The sequence below is a fragment of the Hoplias malabaricus genome, chromosome Y (assembly GCF_029633855.1).
Source record: "Hoplias malabaricus isolate fHopMal1 chromosome Y, fHopMal1.hap1, whole genome shotgun sequence".
Taxonomy (NCBI): Eukaryota; Metazoa; Chordata; class Actinopteri; order Characiformes; family Erythrinidae; genus Hoplias; species Hoplias malabaricus.
The window spans coordinates 39059816-39072383 of NC_089820.1; positions in this window are offsets into that span (position 1 = coordinate 39059816).

A 12568-nucleotide genomic window follows, 5' to 3' on the forward strand; every position below is an offset into this window, starting at 1 on the left:
GTTATATTGTGTCTGCTCATGCCGTGTTTATTAGAATTCCCACCAGCGCCGACTGGTGTTCATTGCTGCTATTGCATTATAACTTGCTTGTTGCCCTCTGGTGCCCCAGTCTGGTATTACAATTTAAGTTCAACTTTAATACTGAAGCTTGCCGTTGCCATTCAGACTTACCTTCAGTACCCTCTAGTGGAGAAACTTGCTATCGCAATTAAAATTGTCGACCAGTTCACACTGATAAGACCTGGTATTACAGCTCTAGTGGCAGTCTCTAAACTCTGCACATCTGAATAATTACGATTAAAGGCTTGGAAGCATAATAAGCTGATACAGCTATAGCAGACAGTGTGCAGTAATTAGAGAGTGACACTTTAACTTGATACCAGATCATAAACGCAGTTAAAAGAGAAAGTCTTTTAATTTCGCTATTCTTAATAACTCTTCAATTTGGAAAATTCTTTTACATTCATAATCCTTTAATTGGAAATTATATTTAGTTAATAAATTTTACTTTAGATTTTTCTAAATTCTTTAATCCGAATCTTTTCTTTTTCGACAATTCTTTAATTAAAAAAATAATAATAAATTTTTTTTTATATAATTTTAATTATTGAAACATTTTTTTTTCTTCTTTTGCTCACTTGCGTATAGCAACTTTCACTCCAGCCTCTACTACTAACAGACTTCCCTTAGAGATTCACAAGTGAACTCCAACACCATACAGACTAGCAGTTACTCTTAGAGCACTCGGTACAGGTGAATTTAGTTTGGTTTAGTTAGAAAGGGATTAACGGAGTTAATCCTAACTAAATTAAAGTAAGTAAGTTACACCTCGCAGTTAAACACAGCTAACATGGCAAAGGGAATTCTCCCTCGGAAGTATATGTAGAAGGCTTGTGGGATGAGGCATTCTCTGTTCTGACCAGCATCATGAGTGATGTGATGCCTGGATTCGCAGAAACTGTGCAGAAGACCTCCCTGGTCGGTTGTGACCACATGGTGGCCAAGTGGATAGAGAACCACTTAACCCACATGGTCAAGGGCAAGTCCCTAACTGAGGCATTAGGTCAAATAGCCATCCTCGCTTTAGTACAGCTCAGGGCCAGTGAACGTGAACTTGACGTATCACGGCGACAGCAGGCAAAGGTGGAGGCAGAGTTAAGTCAACTTCAAAGTGAAATGGCTGAAGAGAACGCACTGCCCCAGGTCACTCCTGACGTACCACCTAGTGCCGCTACAGAAAGACAAAGCCAGCAGGAAGATAGTGAGGATCAGGAACTAGACTCAGGGACCGTAACCTTTAGAGCTGCTGCAGCACCTCCTCTGGTATCAACTGGTATTTCACCTTCCCCTGTGTCTCCTGTCAGTCATCCCTTACAATGCCCTGCTAGACCCAGAGCACTGCAAGCCAGTGTCTGGCCCCCTCAACCTTTACCCTCTCAAGGTCCCTCATACAAAGACCTAGATAAAATCGCGCGTAATATAACCTGCTTTGATCCCAAACCTGACGGTTCTAATGATATCTTTTCTTACCTAAAAGATATTGATTTCTACCTCCAAAGGTTCCCCGGGATCACAATAGATGACAGACTAAATGTGATTAAACTGACCTCCAACCGAGACGTCAGTAACTTCATTGAACGTCAGCCAGACTATGTAAAAGCGCGATATGATGTGCTGTGCTAAGCATTGGAGGAAGAATTCTCCAATCACCTGTCACAGACAAGACTGGCCGCTGCTTTGAATGTAAAACAGCAACGCCAGGAATCCCCTCAGCAATATTATAATGGACTCAGACAGGCGTATTTCGGACCTAGAAATGACTCCGGAATGGAGGAAGAGTTAAATTTCAAATCACTATTTATCCAAAACCTCCATCCCCACACCAGTCATCAGCTGGGAGTCTCAGCTTGCCCTCGCACCCTGTCAAGCAGACAGCTGCGCGATTTAGCACTCAGAGGTTTCCTAAAATCCCAAAAAACTCCCAACAGACGGTCCGAAACCCCCCAAGTCTTTAATGTCGACTCCAGCTCCCCACATTTAGAGTTGGAGGGTGCCACCCAGGCCGATCCACCAAGATCCGCCCTGGACCCTTCCCCCACTCCGTGGGCCAGTGAGGGCCCCAAACCTCCTCCGCCCTCACACCAATACAAGCGCTACCCTACTCGCAGGCCAGACATAAATCGCGACAAAGATTTCTGGAACCCTCGGGACAGGGCTGGGTATGGTCGTGACTATTACCCTACAGAAAACCGCGGTGTAGGCCGTGGAAAACCAGCACATCCCCATAAGGGATATGAGGAAACAGCTCAGAACCAGCTTTCTGATTCTAATATAGAAAAGAAAGAGAAATACTGGTATCAAAATAAAGAAAATCACGCCAAAGACAAGCTTAAAGCAAGGAATTCAGCTCTAAGGAGTTAGAGGACATCCACTGAATGCTTGCAATGATTTGTAAAGAGAAAAAGAAAAAACCTGACGTTCTTTCTATCACCTCTGTGCGGTCTAACCCAGAGCCATCCTCTAACACCCCAGAAATGTTAGAGAGTTATGTGGGAGAAGTGACAAGCAAAGCTCCGTCTTCTAGCGCACCGTGCAATCACCTTGTCACCCAAACAAATGCTGAAGACCAAATGATACAGGGGGGTGACTCACAAACACCCTCCAGTGCTGTTTTGGTTGTTCAGTTAGATGGTAAGGAAGGTTTAACGCCAAACGACCCTTCAGTCATTGAAGGCGACACACCCGTCCAACAATTCATGGGACACTTAACTGAGAAAGGGGTTGCACGCAAATTCTATTTGTCCACCATTGTGGAAAGAAGGCTAGTGCATGAGGCCCTGCTGGACACTGCATCAGATGTCACGCTCATGTCGTCCACCTTGTTCCACCAGGTTCGAGCCATTGCGCAGCGTGAAAATCGCGAGATACAGCTCCAAAACTGTTCTCTTAAAATTCAGCCGTATGCACATGCAGGCCTCACGATCCAATCTATGGCACTAATACACTTAGCCATTGGACCAATGATTTTAGTGCATCCAGTTCATGTGTCTCCCCTTGAAACAATTCCCTTCCTCATCGGCAAAGATCTCCTTAATCGCTTCGAACCACTGATTGACTTCAAAAGGTCAAAGAACTGGGCACAAGTGCGTGAGCCTTTGCCCATCTGCACCCCACACCACCGGGAAGCTCAGTGTTGCCGTCTCGAAATCCGGCCTGAATCAATAGAAGATCCATCAAGTCAGATCCCTCACTTTGAGGAAGAGGAAACTGAGCCCATGGCGGCCACACCAGAGACTGCAATCTCTTCCTGGCCCCCTAATGCCATGTTAGAACAGCGGAACACATTCCTGTGCACTTTCACTAAGCCGACAAACACTCCCGGCCTTCCCATCGTGAATGGTCTCACAATGCAGGACTATCATGTGGACAATGTAGTTCTGGCTCTGTGGACTGACAAGTCCGCCATAAGCCAAACCCTCTTTGACACCCTGCGCCTCACTCAATCAAATATTCCTTTGGTGAGCAGTCCTTGTCGCTTTCCTCTCGACCCAACATCAAAAGTAATGTGATTGGAACAAAAGGGTACTCACCCATTATTTCTTGGTCGTCCCTAACTTGCCTCATGACGCTTACATTGGAAGTGACTTCTTGGTGCGCCTCAATGTCCACGTAGACACCCTCAATAGTGTGCTGTGGTCCTTGACTGATGTTTCAACGGAAACCTGGTCCTCAGATCCCAGCAACCTAGGCTCAGGACAAACTATTCCCGAGGTATGTCAGGCCACTAACCAAGGTTCACTTGTGGTACCTGCGAACACCGCAAATGTACCCATCCGCTTGGTCATGCGACCTGGCCAACACTTAAGCCACGCGCATGCACTTTTCCAACCGTCACCTCAGTTCTTTGAACTAGGCCTCACCCTCGAAGCCACACCTTTGGTGGAAACACGAGCAAGATCCACCTATCTGTTCGTACGAAACAAAACCACTCAACCCTTGACAATTCCTCATTCATCTCCTTTGGGTTGGTTGGTCAGTACGAAATTCCATGACTTCGAGTTGCGAATCCCGATTATAGGACCAATGCCTGAATCCCTGCTTCTTGATCATCCAGAATCAAAGGTGTTCTATACTCATCCGTCACGAGCTGTTGCTCTCTTCTCAGCTCTGGACATGAGTAAAGACGCCATTTGCAGAATAGATCTTGCTGACGATGATCAAATGACGGTCATGGTTCTTTCTTTAGAATTTCGTATCCAAGTCGAACAAGTTCTAAAGGAGGCCGATGCCCTCCAAAACAAAGAAGAACTTGAGAAACTCTGTGAAGTGCTTCTTAAAAATCAAAAATCTTTTGCCAAAGATTCAACGGACTGTGGTCTCACTGACATTCATTCAGTGCGCATTCCCACTCGTCCAGGAGCACCACCCACATTTGTCAGCCAATACAAAATTCCGTTGGCATCCTATGAACCGGTACAAGAAATCATTGATGACTTGCTGGAAAAGGGCATAATTTGACCCTGCAACAGCACGTACTCGGCACCATTATGGCCCGTCATAAAACCCAATGGTAAATGGCGCCTGACCATCGACTATCGGAAACTAAATCAACAGGTTCCCTTGTCTCGGTGGCCGATGACACAATTAGAGCAAGAACTCCCCTCGGTCCGAAACGCTAAATACTTTTCCACCATTGATGTAGCCTCTGGCTTCTAGACCATCCCGGTGCAAGCAGAAGACCAACACAGGCTCACTTTCACCTTTGCAAACCGACAGTACACATTCACTCGCCCCTTTGGATATGCCAACTCGCCCGTGGAGTTCAACATTTTCTTAAACAAAGCATGCCCTGATGCCCGCGAGCGAGGCACCCTCATATATGTGGACGACATACTCATGCGTAACCACTCCCTACAGGCACATATTGACAAGATTGATCATGTTCTTGACCAGCTTACAACAGCAGGTGTGAAAATATCACTCTCCAAATGTCAGTGGTGCAGAACAAAGGTGAATTACGTCGATCTGCTCGTAAGCACTGATGGTGTTGAACCACAAGTGAGTCGAGTGCAAGGAGTAACAAACCTCGCAGCACCCACCAATCTTAAGGAACTCCGCAGTTTCTTAGGAGTATGCAACTACTCACGCCAGATCATAGAAAACTATGCGGACCTAGCTCGTCCACTTTATGACCTCCTAAAAAAGGATACTCCATTCACCTGGGGCGAAGCCCAGGAACAAGCCATGCAGGCACTGAAATCGAAACTGTGCACGGCCCCATGCCTTGCCTACCCTGACAGTAGCAAAAAATTCTACCTAGAAGTAGGGTTCTCTGACCACTGTCTCAGCGCCGGGCTGTATCAATTACATGACAGAGACAAACGTGTCATAGCCTACGCTAGTAAAACTATGCTGGCTGCTGAAAACAAATACAGTGACTGCGAAAAAGCACTACTAGCAACAGTGTGGGCAGTCAAACATTTCTCCAACTACCTAGGTGGTCAGAAGGTGATTGTTGAAACTCATCATCAGCCAGTCACTTTCCTGAACAGCCAACGAATTCGAGAGGGTGTAGTAACTAACGCTCGAGTAGCCTCCTGGTTAATGGCTCTCCAAAGCTTTGACTTGGAGGTACGTTACACACAAAACTACAAGAGGCCTCTAGGCACAGGCCTTGCTTCCTGCAGGCGATGCGAAGGAGACATTCCTTCCCAAGTGCCACAAGCTCCAGAAACCCTCTTACCTACCGTGGCTAACCACCACTATTTCGATCCTAACACATGCAAAGACCTTGTCACTGCGTATGTAGATGGTTGTTTGTTCCGCCGAGAACACACCCTGATGGCAGGGGTGGGTATTATCGGAATAAACGGGTGGCCTCACGAACCCCTAAGTTTCAAATTGGGTGCTCAGTCCTCCCTATATGCTGAAATAGCAGGAATTCTCATCACAATTCAGTTTGTGGTCCAGAAAAGCGTAAAAACGTTGGTGATCTGCACAGACTCCAACTACGCGTTCCTAAGCTTCACATGCCACTTGAAACTGTGGAAAACCAACAACTACACCACGTCAAACAAAAAGCCAGTCAAACACAAAGAGCTTTTCGCGGCATGTGAACACTTGGTAGACACACATGACCTGCAGATCTACTGAAAGAAAGTGAAGGGTCACTCCCAAGTCCCGGGAGATGACAAAGAATTCAATGACCAAGCAGATAGCTTAGCCAAACAAGTGAAGGCACATCATGGACATTCGATCCCTCCCTTTATCCAAACCCGCCCGACATTGAAGTCCTAGCCATTACACGTTCTCGAACTGTAACGAAGGCATCGCCTGACAATGCTAAAACTACCATTGTCTCTATTAACCCTGCTTTTTCTGACGTTGACTTAGTTACTCTCCAAGCTCGAGACCCATCAATTTCTAAAATGCTTAGCCATGTCTCTGACCCATCTACATGTCCCATCTCAGCCCAGGATCTTGACACCATACCAGGCCTTAAAGACCTATACGGCGCCAGAGCTTCCCTCCAAGTCGTCAAAGCCTTACTTGTTCATGCCACTGACTCGCACACTTCACCTACGTTCGTGGTTCCTCAGTGCCACAGGGGGGTGATGCTGATGCACGCCCATGACTCCCCATCTGTGGGACACAAAGGGGTCAAAGCAACACACCATGCGCTCCGGCAGGTGGCATATTGGCCCCACATGGTAAAAGATGTGGCTGACTACATTAAAGGCTGTCTGGTATGTTGCCAATTTCAACCCTCAAATCCTCTTCATAGAGCCCCCTTGCAAAAGAAAGGATTATCCTTCCCTTGGTCAAACCTCCAGATAGACTGGGTTGGACCATTCACTCGAACAGTAAGAGGTAACAAGTACTTCCTCACAGTCACGTGTGCATTCACTAAATGGGTAGAATGCCTCCCCGCACCGAATGACACAGCGCTAACCACTGCATACTTACTGATGAACCATGTCTTCTTACGGTTTGGCCTACCCAGCCGTGTCCACTCTGACAGAGGGACACATTTCACAGCTGAGGTCATGCAGCAGCTCTGGCAACTCTTAGGAGTAAAAGCCAGCCTTCACATTAGCTACCATCCTCAAAGCTCAGGTCAACCAACTGTTGTTAGCATACTGAAAAAGTACGTAGCAGCAAACCAACGAGACTGGGATGTCAAGCTACCCCTTGTACTGATGGCCATATGGGCGACCCCACACGATGCGGTCGGGGTCTCACCCTTTGAGTTGATGACAGGGAGACAGATGACTCTGCCTCTACATCTGTTATATCAGCCAGGTGAAGCTAGCATAGCCGTAGCCTACACCACTCATCAGTATATGGAGGATCTGCAGAAACACCTCAAAGCCACTTTCGCCTTTGCCCAGCAGAAACTGGAAAAAAGTGCAGAAGGTCGTAAAGCGTACTATGATCACAAAGCATCCCACGACGAACTCCAAGTAGGGGACAAGGTATGGTACTACATCTTTGTCCAACCTGTTGGAAGGTCACGAAAAACAGGGGGGAATCTGGCCCGCAAATTCCTACCCTGATGGTCCGGTCCCTATAAGATCACAGACAAACTGTCCCCCGTTGTTTACAGGATCAAGATAAACAAAGCTCGGGGCAGTACTGAACTCAAGTGGGTCCACCGCAACCAAATCCGACCACACACAACCCCCATGGGACTTGTAGGGGATACTAACGCTTGTGTTAGGTCATAAACAACAGAACCAAAGGCAGGAAGGGTGTTGGTTAACGGACAACTACAACCTTCTACTCACACCTTAGTTCTTCTATCCCTTTTTCCCCTTTCCTCTCACTCTTTAGCAGGCAACAAGCTTCTAATCAGACTGAGGACACTCAGGGTGCAAGACCCTAGTCCCTCATCGTCAACTATTGTAGAGTGTTTACCCTAGGAAATTTTATCAAAAGGGGGGTATAGTGAAAAATGTTATAACTTGTCTAAAAAGACTCACCGTAAATACCCTAAATCTAACCATAAGCATCTCTTCCGGTAGGATGGCCCCGCTGCTCATTCTCCTGATCGTCTGCTCCCTAGGAACTGCCGTGCTCCCTGAAGTGATTGAACCGGGTCCTGACTCAGGAATAATACTGAAAGACCAGCCGGGACTGCTAATCACTAATTGCCGCCTCCATACCCAGAGAGTATTCGTACGGTTGAATTCCGCCGAAGCGTGTAGAAAAAAACCTACAGATAATCACTTTGCAGACTGGCCGGAATGGTAGATGGACTGAGGAAGCTATCAGCCATGCTGAAGCCGACGTAACTCATATGCTCCGCCAGCTACAAAAGTTTACCATAACGCAATCAGAACTAAATGGTTTTAACAAACGACCTAAACGCTTCATAGGCGGATTGCTAATAGCAGCTGCAACTGTGGGATCACTACTAAGTCTTGGTACGTCCACCGTCAACGCTGTCAATGTAGCCACTGTTAAACGTCAAGTAGGAGAATTGCAAGCTGAAATTCCAAACATTAAAACCCAATTAGACAAACAGCAGCAACACCTACAAACAATTGGGCAAACCCTACGTGGCACCGTCGTAGTGCTCAATGCTCACAGTGAATTGAACAAAACCCTCCAGACGTTCAACTCTATGCTTTCAGTAGTGCAACATGACCTTGCCCACATCCAGCTTGTGAATATGCTATTGTCTGATATGCTACAAGAAGTCAGCTCCTCTGTGGATAGCCTAGCCTGGGAAGAATTCCTCCCTACCTGGTGCCTCTATCCTTAGTACAGGAGATTTTGTCAACAGCAACTCGAGAAGTAGTTACTGAGTAGTTCTTCTCCAAACACACCATCGAGCTAGATACTAAAACACTAACTCGCCTAGAATATGAGGGAACCCAAGTCATTGATCTAACCCCCATAGATAACACTCTTAGAGAGCTGTCGTCTCAACCCCTATGGCCAGTTCAGCCTGTCACCTATGCATGGTCCACTCCGGACACCTTACTAGTTGCCCTGGTAGGATTAGGATATCTTTTGACCTTTGGTATAGCTTGGTTCTATTTCAAACGCACTCGAGCCCTCCAGAGCAGGTTAGAAACTTGGTCTAATAAAATGGTCAAATTCGTTAGACATAAGAGAACCCAGAGAGGTGAACCCCCAAGTTTTAGATATGAAGCCGAAGGCCATGTCGAAGAACCAGCTCTCGAGGTTGCGTTTGAACAAGACCTACCCCTAAATAATTAGAATCCCTTCAGCATGCAAACATCCACACTCCATATGCACCCATACACTGATAGGAAGACATCAGCTCTGGAAATGTGTTTGAATATGCTTGCTGATCTCACCTTCCTCCACAGCAAAAGTTCTTTTCAGCTCCATGCTCCCTGCCAGATCATTAAACTGAAAAAAGGGGGGAATATAGTGGAGTATGGACCGAATAAAGAAATGAGAGTTCTTAATAAAAACTCTCCATCCTAACAAGGATTATTGTTTGCAACAGAATCTCACATTCCACAGAACTGAGTGTGTGTAAAAACGCTGCACTCTTCCCCACACACAAAAATTCACCTAAAGTCTACATCAAAAGCGCCTGTCTAACGCCTCCAGATAACAAACCCAGTTTATGATGCTCTTAAGAAAAAGAAGTACAAACAAAGTGGTGAAAACCAGAGTTAAAAGGACTCTTTATGGCCGTGGCGCCTAAATGACGGAAACGTTATCTCAGGCCTACCAAACAGACGGTCCCAGATGGTAAAACTGACTGAACTCGGGTTGACCTCCCGGTAACCATCCGCACAGGACGAACAGCATGGACCAACAGCGACCCCAAGTGGATATTGGCAAAACTACGTCTTGCCCGAAGTCGCCTAGATAAATAATAGAATAATCAAATTCTGATATGTGTACGCGTATGTATGTATGATTGTCACTCTTTGTGTCTTCAGATGTACATCTATCAACCAATGAAGTGATGTTTATTACTGTTTTCAATCATGAAAGAAAGTTTCTGTCTCTAACTAAGAAAACGAATTAATATCTTCTAACATGATATTGTAGTGGGACGTAATCATGACGTATCCAAAATAAAATTATATGTAGATTATATATATATAATATATTTACATATATTATATATTATATACTATTTACATATATTATATGTAAATAGTTTGATATTGATAATCTAGGACACATATTATGCTATACCACGAGTATGTATAAGTAAATTTCTATGATATTCAATGGTGTGTAGCTCTCTCCCCCTTTTTCTCTCTCGTGAAGCAAGTCACGCCTTGGACCCAGATCCAATCAAAGGAAGGACACCTCCCAATAGGGCGTGACCGCGCTACCTTTGAAAAGAGAGTGTCGACTCATTCTCTCTCTCTTCTTTTTTGGCTCTTCTGTTTTGGCTCTTCTTTTTTAATCACTCTTACTGTCGGCTCTTACTTCTGCTCTTATTTCACGCGCTCTAGCTTACACTATCTCTCTAAGTTTCAACCTCTCCAAGCGAGACGTTTCTCTTCTCCACGCCGACGAACAAAGACTTTAAAAGGACCTCACTCAGCTCCCCAGGAGACGTCTTGAGTTAGCTAGTGTGAAAGAGATTTACGAACAACGTCGAGTGATTTGAATACCTTCTTTTCTTTTTAATTGTGTTTATGTTTTATTGCCCAATCTAAGTTTAATCTCACGACTGATCAAAGCAGGTGAACTTATTCGTGGCCAGAGTAAGAAACACTGCCGAGATAGAAGAAAGTCGTAGAATAAGTGAGCCTATTGAATCGATTTTCAGTTCTGGATCTGCAGGAACTAGCGAAACTTTTCGTCCAAAATGTCCATATGGTTGGACACTCCTGCTCAGGACAGTGAGCCAAAGAGAGGACCCTGCCGCCTGCGTCATTACGCCCCGAGTACACCCGAGACGACTCGACCGACGAGGAAATAACTCCACGCTGACCCAGCCTGGAAACTTCCACGGGAGAACTGCGGAACCAAGCGAGACGCCATCACTTCCAGGACCTCAAAGAGCCTCTGTACCCGACAAGTAGTTGAGAATCGACGAAAAAGTAAGCTAAACCTATGCACTTCCAGAGCTGAAAATTGAATTAAGTCTCTTGATAAATTTATACGTTAATTAAACCTCAGTTAGCAACACATTAGTCACAAGTCCTAGTGCCTAGCTTACCTTTAAATTCGAATCGGCTTCTCCTGCGTTGATGCCGTGAGATTTCAAGATTATGCTATGTTAAGTAAATATTCTTTTTCTTTTTGTTAATAAATATTTCCATTATTTGAAATCACAGTGTGTGCAGTCTGTTCATTAAAAGTCTGAAGATCCTGAAGAACTCACTTAGCTTGGCTATCATTCATTCTCAAACTAATTATTAACGTTTTAATTACTTAAGCCAATTATAAAATTTTAATTACTATCATTAGTCAAATATCAGTAATCATAAGAGTTTGAATAAGGTCAACGCTACAAGCACAATATATAAATGTATATAAAAATATATTTATATCACAGTGTATATACAACCTACACTACAGCTCGTAGAACAAGAAGATGTCACCCTAGCGAGGTGTGTCACAGTAAATCCAGCTGAGAACTTGCCAACTCCAGAGGATGGTGAACCACATGATTGTGTATGAGACGTAGAGAGGTATTCGAGACTTAGATCTGATTTGCAAGCTATTCCATTGCGTGAGGCTGAAGTGGAGTATTGGACGGATGGGTCCTGTTATCGTGTAGGAGATAAATTGAGGGCTGGCTATGCAATAGTAAGAGCCCAGGGGACTGAATTTGTTGTTGAAAAGGCTGAAGTAATTCCACAGCCTGCATCTGCACAACTTGCTGAACTTCTGGGGTTAACAGAAGCATGTTTGTTGGCTGAAGGTAAGCGAATAAACATATACATAGATTCGGCGTATGCCCATAATGTGTGTCATTTGTTTGGATCAGTGTGGAAAAACAGGGGGTTTAAGAAAACTGATGGGTCACCAATACAGCATCATGCTCAAATTATGAAACTGTTGCATGCTATGATGAAACCTAAAGAAATAGCAATAGCTAAATGTGCAGCTCATAAAATGGATGCATTAAGGGTCTCACAAGGGAATAGAGCAGCTGATGGAGCTGCCAAAGCCATTACAGGAGCTGACAAACTCGGGGAAGTGTTTTTGGTAACTCGTGAAGTGGATTTCGAAGAGAAGGTGACACTTAATGATGTACTTTTAATGCAGGAAGCTGTTTCAGATATAGATAAACAATTGTGGTTAGATCGAGGTGCCAGCAGGGATTCTACTGGTCTCTGGAGAAACCATTAGGGGTTGATAGTAGCACCCCCGGACTTGTTAGGTCTGATGATTCAAGAGGCACATGGGTTAGCTCATGTGGCTAGGGGAAAAGTTAGGAGGAAGATTACAAAGGAGTATGGTTTTTGGGCACCATATTTGCTTGAAAAGATTGATTACGTAATTGGCAGATGTACAATTTGTTTGAAAAATAATGTTCGCAGGGGGTTGATGGTTCCGCCTGGTTACATTCCAACACCAAGGGTTCCTATGCGTGAGTTAGTTGTGGACT